This window comes from Notamacropus eugenii, chromosome 5, assembly GCF_028372415.1.
Source record: "Notamacropus eugenii isolate mMacEug1 chromosome 5, mMacEug1.pri_v2, whole genome shotgun sequence".
NCBI classification, from domain to species: Eukaryota; Metazoa; Chordata; class Mammalia; order Diprotodontia; family Macropodidae; genus Notamacropus; species Notamacropus eugenii.
The window spans coordinates 39848765-39859558 of record NC_092876.1 but is presented as its reverse complement, the minus strand read 5'-3'; the positions used below and the strand labels follow the sequence as shown (position 1 = coordinate 39859558).

Genomic DNA, 10794 nt, shown 5'->3' with positions numbered 1-10794 from the left:
CCCCGGCTCCTAACCTGATTTCACCTCACTGGCCCCCGTGATTGGTTCATCCAGGCCCGGCCCCTCTATTGGCTCGTACTCCTCCCTCCCTTGTGATTGGGCCTACCGGTCTCTTCGCTCATCGTGATTGGCTCAGGTCCGCCGTCCTCGCGGCGGCCATTTTCCTCGGCGTCCGCCCCGCGCTGTGATTGGCTCAGTCCGCCTTGGTCACAATCTCTTCCAATCCCTTTTCGGCGGAAGTGACTTCACTGGTCTCAAAGGCATTTCCTGTTTCGGGTACTCCAGCCATGAGGGAGGGGATCGACTTTGCCCGCCCTAAGCAGGAGCGTGGCCAGGTACGTTCTCCGCCAGGAAGGAAAAGGGAAAAGAAAAAAACCCTTGGGAGCGCCGGTCCTCCTCCTCCTCCGCCCGAACGCCCCTCACGGGAGACCTGACTCCTGACCCGGCCCCAGAGGCCCGCGCCGGGGATCGGAACCGCCGCAGGTGAGAGGCCGTAAGGAGACCCCAGTGGTGCCCAGCCCTGAAGAGTTCCTCTGACCAACTTGTACCTGATGAATAGTGACGTAAGCATTAACAAACTCGCTGCTGCCGGAAGGAACTGCGGTGGTCCGTGGGAATGGACGCGTGAAGCAGGAGAGATGGCCACGGAGCCGCCTTAAGGCCTGAACCCGAGGAAGTTACGTCTTGGCCCCATCGGTCCCTGAACCAAGGGATATCCCGACTTCGACTGGACAAGAAGAGAAGGCACCGACCGGACTGGGGGTACGGTAAAAAGAGGAGGAGGCCGGGGCTGTGCCCAGGTGGAAGGGAAGTGTTAAACAGAGTATGAGAGAACTGTTACCCACCCTGCATCGAGGGAGCCACTGGGGAGTTGGAGCAGGAAGTGCCTGAGTGCCGAGAAGATGTGGATGTGGAATGGCTCAGCCAGGCTGTGAAGGAGACCAACCCTCGGGCCCTTCTGGAGCATCCAGGTAGGTTTTACTACAGTGAGCAGGCTGAAGTATGTCTGGGTAGTGATGGACCACTTGACAGCCTGAGTTGAAGCCCAAGCACTGGTCAAAGCTACGGCTGTAGAGGTCTTCGTGGATATTTTAGAACAAATCATTCCCTCATGGTTTAGTGGAAAATACAGATTCAGATAACAGTAGCCACTTCATCTCCGAGGTGTTATGGGGAGGAATGGAATCTTCATAACCCCTGGCATCCTCCTTTGTCGGGATAGATGGAACATGTAACCTAGACGTTAAAAAGGCACCTATCTGAATTGATTTTAGAAACTGAACTCCCATGGACTAAATATTTTTGCCCCTTATCCTGTTAAGAATCAGAACCACCCCAAGGAAAGACTTGGGTTTATCCCCTTATGAGATGTTGTTTGGTTTGCCTTACATAGGGGAGCTTGGAGATATGCCAACGATAGAAATAAAGGATAGATTTTTAAAGGACTGTATCGGCATTGTCTTCCTCTCTGTCCCACCTTAGGAGGAAAGGACTGCTTGTCCAGACGCCACCTCTTGAGTTTGCGGTACAACCAGGAAGGGTGGATTGTCCAGCCAACTGAAGATCCCCTGAAATTTGGTCTTAGTCCAATCCTAGAGAAAGACCAGTGTGCCAAGATCAGAGGACCGGTGGACCCCCCCCTTCTGCCACGTACAAGAAATGGTTCTGTGGGAACCTGAGGACAGATAAGGGGTTTAGTAATCCTGTGGGGAGGACTGCTGTTGTGGGCAACTCCAACAGCCAATCAAGGGGACTTAACATGCGCAGGATGATTGGATTAAGAAATGAGGATACCCTGTTAAAATTTGGATAAACATCACAAAAGAAGCTGCCCTGCAAATAGTTCAGTTTGATGCATGTCAAATTATAGAATGTGGAGACTTAAATAGGCAAAGACAATTAAGTAGTTATGATGAGTACTTGTGTCCAGAAACACCACCTGCTAACAGTGGACCTTTAACCAGGGGACCTATAGAGAAACCCCTTGTTTGAGCTGGAATGATATTTGGTTCACCACAGCCTACCAGGGGCGAACAACTCCACATTCTGAGGGAAAATCACTGCAATTAAAATTGAACATGTTCAAGGGAACAGCCAGACCCCACTGTCGAGAGTTAGAATGCAGTCCTGTAATTTTAACTATAAGAAATGCGGATTGGGATGTAAATCGAACCTGTGGGTTTGGAATAGATGTGATGGGTCTAGATCCAGTAGCAAGATTTAGGATAGTGGTTTGGAACCTGGAGACCCAAGGAGGCCCTGGTGCAGCAATGGTGCCCCCAAGGCAAAACTGGAAGCCCCTGAATGACCCTGTGATTGTGAGGGTAAGAATATGTTGCAGCTTCATTCCCCACAACACGGGTCTGGAGGGAAGCATTGCTAAGGCTCTAGAGAGCCTCACTGAGGAATTGACAAAGTACTCTGGGATAAATAATTCATCAACAGGATGGTTTGGCAAATGAAAGGCAGTGGTCATCTCTATCACCAATTCTGTGATCGTGGTGGAGGGTTATTGACAGCCATTGGCTGTTGCGTGATACCTTGGGTAAGAGTGTTGGTACGAAGGTTCATTGAGACAGTGGTAACAAAACATGGACCCCTGGGAACTCAGCCACGTATTTTAGTTCTACTAGAGGCAAACACTCATTACGAAAGAAAAGCAAAATCGTATTATTAAAACTAGAAGCTTCTTATGGTACGATGAAATGAGATGCAGATGCAACAAAGGGTAGATAAAAGAAAATGGGGGAATTGTGGGAAACATGGTTGGGGATGTTGCCTCTGCATAGTACTCATCAGGGAGTTTATGCCTACATGTCAATCCAAGAAAGTATAGGAACTGAACTGGTTCAAACTGGTTTTGCCATCCAGCATGTATGTTTGCTTATGTTTACTATTATGAGAAACAATGACCAAATAAGGTTTAAAGAAGGGGCAGGAGTCGCTGAAATGTGGAGAATGTGAGATGTGAACAGGAGTGGAGATTGTAAGAGAGGGGGGTGTTAGACATTCCAGATAGACTGTAAACCCTGCAGTACCCAGCCAGTAGGGAAATGGGAGGGAATTGCAAATTGGGAGCAGGGAATAAAAAGTGTTCTTTGTCCTGATGGGTCACCCACTCTTGCAAGAATGTTATAAAATATAAAATATAAAAATCCTTATTTATAAAATAAAAATCCTTCCTGATTCAACCATGGCTTCATGGAGTTCTTGGTGAGACGCTTGTTTCTTACATACATACGTACCTGTTCCCTCCATTTTATAGAAGTGGAAACCGAGGCAAACAAGTCAAGTGACTGCCCAGAGTCACCCAGCTCATGTCGAAGGTCGGATTTAGTAATAATAATAGCATTTAAATAGTGCTTTCAGGTTTGCAAATTGATTTATAGATTTTTCTCTCTTTTAGCTCTTGGGGGTAGGTGTTATTATCATCCTCATTTTACGGATGGGGAAACTGGGGCACAGAGTGGTTCCACATGCAGCTAAGAAGTATCTGAGACAGGATTCAAAATCAAGTCCTGATCTCAGGACCGAGGCTTTACCCACTTTACCACCTAGCTGCTTCTGGGGAACAATCACATGAAGACAAGTATGTACACTATCTCTCTGTCTGTACACACACACATATATACATATGCATATGCACACATGTACACCTACACATGTATACACATATACATGTACATGGGTGTATGTATACACACATAATGCATATATACCATATTTGCTGCCATATTTACCACTTTGTCATTTTAATGTCCTGAAATCTTAGAGCTGGAGGATCTTCCCCAAGAGAGATCATAGAATTGGGACCTGGAAAAGATCATGGATTCAGTGATTCTCTCTTTGCAGTTAACTCTGAAATCCATTCTCTCCAGCCTTGATTTTTCTTCTAAGTTCTAGTCTGTCATTAGCAACTCTACCCCTTAAATCTCTACCTAGATATCCCATTAGTACCTCAAACTCATCATTTTCAAAACATAATTTGGTATTTTTTTTCCAAAACACGTTCTTTCAAATATTCTCATTTCTTTTGATAGTTCCACTATCCTTTGAGCCAATTGGGTGATCAACAAGCATTTATTAAGCTCCTACTATGTGCCAGGGACCATGCTGAGCTCTGGGGATACAAAGAAAAGCAAAAATTGCCCACGATTATAAGGAGAGAGACAGAATGCAAAGTTACACTTACAAGATAGCTGCGGTTTAAATGAAAGGTAATCTTGGAATGCACTGGGTTCCAAATCCTGCCATCCTTGTGTCTTGTCAACCTCCATGTCAGTCTTGTGCACCCTACCTCTTGTTGGCAAATTGATATTCCTAAAACCCAGATGTGACCATGGAGTAGAGAAAAGCCCTACTAGACCTCCGCACTAATAAAAAACGTCAGATGTGACCATGGAGTAGAGAAAAGCCCTACTAGACCTCTGCACTAATAAAAAACATCAGTAACTTGTGAAGTACAACATCCTCAGCTTCTCACTTAGAGCCCTCCACAATCTACTTCCTAGTCAGATTCATTTCCTATTCCTTCCCTTGATTTCCTCTCCAATGCAGTCAGTCTACTGCTCCTTCTCCAGGGATGGCATGTTCCCTCTCCTGCCTTCCTTCCTTTGCCCAACTGGTTCCCCCGTGTCGATGGTTCTCTCTCCTCACCTTCACTTCATGGAATCCCAAACTTCCTTCAAAGTCCAGCTGAAGGGATACCTACCTGAGGCCTGCCTTGATCTTATTCATCTTCTTTCCATATTTACTTAGTACATAGGCTTTATGTACACAGGTACAAAATACATATGCTTCATCTGTCCTAAAAGGCAGGTCCTTTTTGTCTTCAGTTATAGAGCCTGGCACTTAATAAAGTTGTTGAATGAAGTTGAGGTCAGTGCTCAGGGACTGTTTTTTTTATTATCAGGGAAGAAAGAGACCTCCCTAAAAGAGGACAGCTTTGGTCTTACTCTTACCAGGTGGGCTTTTAGAATTCAGTTAGCATCTTCTGAAGGAACTGGTCATAGAATTCCTAGGATATTAGAGGAGATCATTGAATCCAAGACCACTTCTTTTCTGAGGCCCAGAGAGGAAAGTGGATTTGCCCAAGGTTGCACAGGACTCAGGCGCTGGATCTCAAATTCGGACCTCATGCTGCTCAGAGCCAGCTCACCCTTCCCTAGAGTGCAGGATTCCCATCTTTGCTTTCCTGGCATGCAGCTAGTCGTTCAGCCTATGCTTGAACCCTCTAAATCTTGGGGTACTAGCTCACAAAGTATCCCATTACACGGTTGGGAAGCATTTGACAGATCAGATGATTAGGAAGACTCTGGATTCCAAGTCAGACTCCTGGGAACCTCTCCTCTTCATCTCAAGTAGTGCTGTGCAAATGTTACAATGCTCTATAACTCATTACTGTTTCTGTTAGCATTACAAATTCCTGAATGGGCTGGAAATGGGGTGTTCCGTTTCCCTGTTGTACGCCTTTCCCTCTTCCCCCAGGCCAGGTGAAGTTTGACTTCTTGTAAGAAATCTTTCTTCTATCTCTCCTTTGCAGTTGCCTCCTTCTAGAGGTATTCTACTGAGGTGGTGCAGTGGATAGAGCACCAGTGCAGCAGTCAGGAGGACCTGAGTTCAAATCTCACCCCAGACATTTGACACTCACTAGCTGTGTGACCTTGGGCAATTCACTTAACCCCAACTGCCTCAACCTGGGTCATCTCCAATCATCCTGATGAATATCTGGTCACTGGATTCAGATGGCTCTGGAGAAGTGAGGCTGGTGACTTGCACAGCCCTCCCTCATTCAAAACAAAGTCAAGTGCAAGTCATGTCATTATTTCTCTGATGGCATGGTCTTCTTTGGCAACAAAGGACGAACACACACTTAACATGTGAGCATGGTGCATCCCCATCACCACCCTCTTTAACTTGTAAGCCACTGAGGGCAGGGTCTGTTCTTTGTTTATCTTAGCATTTTCTTTAACATGATGCTGTGTGCTCAAGTCTTCCTAACCCCAGTCCAACTTTATCCCCCATGACACCAGCTGCCATAGTAAATATTGTTAAATAAAGAATAAATACTGTTTGTGAACTTTTTACTATGTTTCTTCAGGCTTCTTGGAATGCTCATGACACATGTGCATGTGGTTCAGTCCATTAAACTGTGACAGGTTCATTTCATAGGTCTGGGTTGTCATTGCTTGCTATGACCCTTACTTTTGTTTGGGGGGGTGGGGTGGAGATCTAGATTTGTGATTAAATTGGTAGGAAAAACTCAATTCTAACAATACATACTATGAAATTTGTAGTTTTAGGGAGGGACCTACATGACCTGCCCGGAATCACGCAGCCAGGATGAGTTACAGGCAGGAATTGAACTTAGATCTTTCCGACCTCAAGACCTGCTGTCTGCCATCCTGCCATTCAGGGACTTTTCTTGCGATGTACAGAAGTATATGTTGACTTCTCGGGATTTTTGTTACTACAAGGACCATCCTTCCTATGAGAACGCCAGTTAATTAATTATGCTTACTAGAGAACATGAATCCATATTGATCAAGGAGGCCTTTTCCTCCATGTTGGGATCTTTATATTGGAAGGTTATCCCCTCTCCCTCCACCATTGAATCTGAGTCAGCATTTATTCATAGCAGCCCAAGGGAAAAGCTGTAAACTTTCTTCTCTCCCCTACTCCACATGGTTTAGAGGTGGTGTCTCCACTGTGCAAGCATCTTGGTGGGATGGGCTGAGAACCACCTTGGAATCAGGAAGACCTGGATCCCTTCCAGCCTCTGACAGATGGACTGGGGGGCCCTGGCAAGTAAATCCTTGAAGCTCTCCCCTGTTCTGGGGAACACTTAAGGCCAGCTTGCAGAGGAGGTTTCACCCAGCATTGGTAGAGGAAGTTTTTGGCTCATACAAGTGAAGTCACAAGTCCAGAACTTATCCCTGTATAATGAGGTAGTGTTGTTTGCTTCTTGGTTTGTTTTTTGCTTTAATTCCTATGATCAGCTGACAGGGTCTCTATCTAAGTGTCCACCTGGACCCAAATGGCCCAGCTTATTTGGACTTGGCACCGTATTTAAAATCTTTATTTACATTGTTTTTGTTAGCAGACCTTGGGTGGGTTGGTGAGGGAGGTGTTGGGGAAGGGAAGGAAAGGGTGTATCCTCATCCTATGCCTCTCATCCCTCTCAGCCAGTGATAATGCTGTTAACTCCTGAAGCATAGATCTGGATTCAGAGGTAAGATTGACACCCTGAAGTCTGGAACAATGAGGACACATCAGAGATGGACCTGTCCTGGTATAAAAGAGGAAATTGGGGAAGTGATTTAAGGAGCTGCCTACCCTACCTACCCTAATCTGGGGGCAGACTTGGAAATTTGTAGCAGCCCTGTCTCCAGCCTATCCATCCTGAAGGCTCCATCAATAGTACAGAATATCCTTGAATAAATCTTATTTGGACACAAATCTCATGTGTGTGTGTGTGTTTTCTCCTCTTTTCCTGCCACTCCTTTCTAGGGCAGATGCTCATTTACCACATTTGGAGAAGTCTCTGTGGCCAAATGTAGGAGTCAAAACGTGGAAAAAATTGATCGTCTCTTTTAAATCCACCTCATTCAGATTAGTTACAAATGGGAAAACACTGGAATATTCTAAGTGTATATGTTTGATTTATTAAGAAAGGTTATTTAATGCACCTGGGTGGGTATGAAGACAGGCTGTTACTGCTACCTTTAGACAAGGATTGACATTGCTAATGTCTTTGAATCCCCACTTGACCTGCCTGCCAGCCCTGTGGTGGAGGTTCTTCTCAACTGGCAGTAGCAGCAGAGGCTGGGAGTCTCCTAAGAGCAGCAGTTTTAGAGAGACTTTTCCTCCTCTTTCTCTTCTGACGGTGTAGGAATATGACAGACAAGTGATGGTGTTTCTCCTGGGAAAAGCAAGATGAGAAGTGAGTCTTAGATTTGTCCTTTTTTATTTTTTTAAACAAAATATAATGAAACGAAATGAGTCCTTCCTAAAAGGAAAACATTAGCTTTTTTTTTTTTTAATATATGTAGCAATTGACTTTCCTCATATCTGTTGAGCTATTGGGATTCAACTGGCAAATGTCTTTTAAAGTCCCTAGTCATAGAAGTCATAGAGTATTAGAGGTGGAAGGGACCTTAAGGACCATTTTGTTTAACCTCCTTTATTTTTCAGGTGAGAAAATTGACTCCCAGAGAGGGGGAGTGATTTCCTTGGAGTCATTAAAAAGGAGTTAGTAGCCAGTCTAGAAAGAGCCCAGGTCTGACTCTGAAAAGTGTGCCTTCTTTAACTCATCATATTTCAATAAACATCACATGCTTATTATATGCAAAACCTTATATTAGCTTCATTGGTTACAGGACAAAAGCCATCATGGAGTTGGGGGTTGGGGAACATGAGGCTATATGTAAGTTGCCTGAAAGTAAGTATAACTGTATGTAGAGATTAAGGGGGACAGTGAGGAGAGGATCTGAAGGAGGCATATTGTCTTTCCAATCTTTTTACATTTTATCCCCTTCTGCACACTCTGTGATGCCTCTATACCCACCTCCTTTCCTCACTGATCCTCAGACTGGAAAGTCCATCTTCCGTCTCCACACCTGTCCATGGCTATTCTCCACATCCCCTGGTTTTCCTCAAGACTCACCTCAAGCACCACCTCCCCAAGGAGGTCTTTCTTTCCCAATCCCCTTAGCTTCTGGTACCTCCTCCTTTAATGTTACTTTCCATCTACTCTGTGTGGCTCTTGTACACCCTTATTTACACCAAATCTCACCTTTTCTAGGAGGCCTTTCCTAGTCTTCCCATTGTCTCACACCACTGATGTTTAATTTCCATTTACTGTGTAAATACCTGATATGCATATAGTATTTCTGTAACAGGAATACGAGACCTCACTAGTTAATCCCCTGTTGAATTCCCATTAGCCAGTCTTCTCATTTTATGTTTACATGTCAGCCAGTAGAATATAAGATCCTTGAGGGTAGAGAATTTTTTTCTCCTTATCCTTTGTGCCTAGCACAGTACCTTGCTTGTAAGTTTTGTGTATATGTATATATATGTGTGTGTGTGTGTATGTATATATATACATATATATATACATATATGTATCTTTTGTCTTTTTTTTTTTCTCAAGAACTTTGGATCTAACTGCAACATGGGAGACTGGCACAGGACCGCTCAGCATGGCGTGGCCACATCAGAAAAGGTGCTGTGCTGTTTGAGCAAAGCAGAATTGAGAAAGGACAAAGTAAACATAGGATGCGCAAATGTGGGATATCCACCCCAAATATTCACATGGATTATCTGTGCCCAACCTGTGGTAGAGCATTCCGAGCTCATATTGGTCTGATCAGCCACAGTTGGACACACTGAAATTTCTCTGTATCATGGTGAAGCCATTTTGGTCCTCTTTGAAGATGAAGGATAATAACCATATAGTGCTATATTTTATATATATCCATATATATACACAAAATATTTGTTGACTGACATGTCTCCCTCGTCACAATACAAGGTTCTTGAGGGCAGGACTGTTTGGTTTTTTTATCTCCAAAGTCCAGCACAGTGCCAGGCAATCCCACCTTCTGTAAGAAGCCTTTTCCAATGACCCCTCAATGATGGAGCCTTCCTTCTCTTTTGATTAGCTGCTATCGATTCTGTCTCTATCCGGTTTGTACATAATTGTTTAAATGTTGCCTCCTCCACTGGATTGTGATTTCCCCCAGGGCAGGGATGGTCTTTTTGCCTTTCATTGTATCCTCAGCAGCTTAACTGAGTGCCAGCACTCAGTAGGTGCTTAATCAATGCTTGTTAACTTAATTGCTTGAGAAGGAAGACAAAACTAGAAGCTGAAAGGATCCTGGAAGACTGAAAAAGGAAATAAAAACCTGAACTGATCTGGGAAGAAAGGCAGGCATATGCCTGTGCAAATGCTGGTAAGTGATCCCTGGTGTGTTGTGTAGGATGTTACCTAGAATACGGAAAGGGGAGTGATGTGAAAGTAGTTTGGAGCTAGACTATCAGCCTTCTTAAATGCTGGATTAGGAGTTGGTATTTTATTCAAGATTCGATGATGAGCTCCCGAAAGTTTCTGATCAGGCAAGAGACATGGCCAAATCTAGGGTTTAGGAAGATTATCTTGGCAGCGACAGTGGCTGGATTAAAAAGGAGCAGAAGTAGAGAAACTAGCTAGGAGAAGGACAATTTTTACATGGCATAAGCAATAAAATCTAAAGAGAGACAAAAAGTATTTTTAAAAATTAAAAAAACAAACAAACCAGAGTATGAAGAACAACCTACTTTACTAGTCCAGGTGACTGATGAGAGAGAAGGGTTTAGGTCCAGAAAGAAGCTGAATAAACGGTACTTCCTGCATGTTGGGGGTGGTAATAATAGTAAACATTTATGTAGCACTTACTCTCTGCCAGGAACTGTGCTAAGCATTTTATATACAAGATCCCATTTGAATCCACAATAACCTTGGGAGGTAGGGGCTCTTATTATCATACCTATCAAGAAATTGATGCAAATACAGGTGAAATGACTTGCCCAGGGTCTCTCAGTCAGTATCTGTATTTTTTTTCTCATGGTTTCTCCTATTTGTTTTAATTCTTTTATGCAACTTGACTAATGTGAAAAAATGTTTAATAAGAATGTAGGTGTAGAACCCATATAAGATTGCATGCTGTCTTAGGGAGGAAGGGGGAAGAGAAGGGGAGAAAATTTAAAATTTATGAAAGTGATTATTGAAAACTGAAAACAAATTAATTTAAA

The 10794-nt window shown here is 43.9% G+C and overlaps 1 long non-coding RNA gene across 1 annotated transcript; it reads left to right on the top strand.

The window, feature by feature from the left end:
- Nucleotides 1-263: 263 nt before the first annotated feature.
- On the top strand, nucleotides 264-3191 carry LOC140504092 (uncharacterized). Its single transcript, XR_011966959.1, has 2 exons — nucleotides 264-971; nucleotides 1483-3191. It is a non-coding gene; the product is annotated as an uncharacterized lncRNA (long non-coding RNA).
- The last annotated feature ends 7603 nt before the right edge of the window (nucleotides 3192-10794 follow it).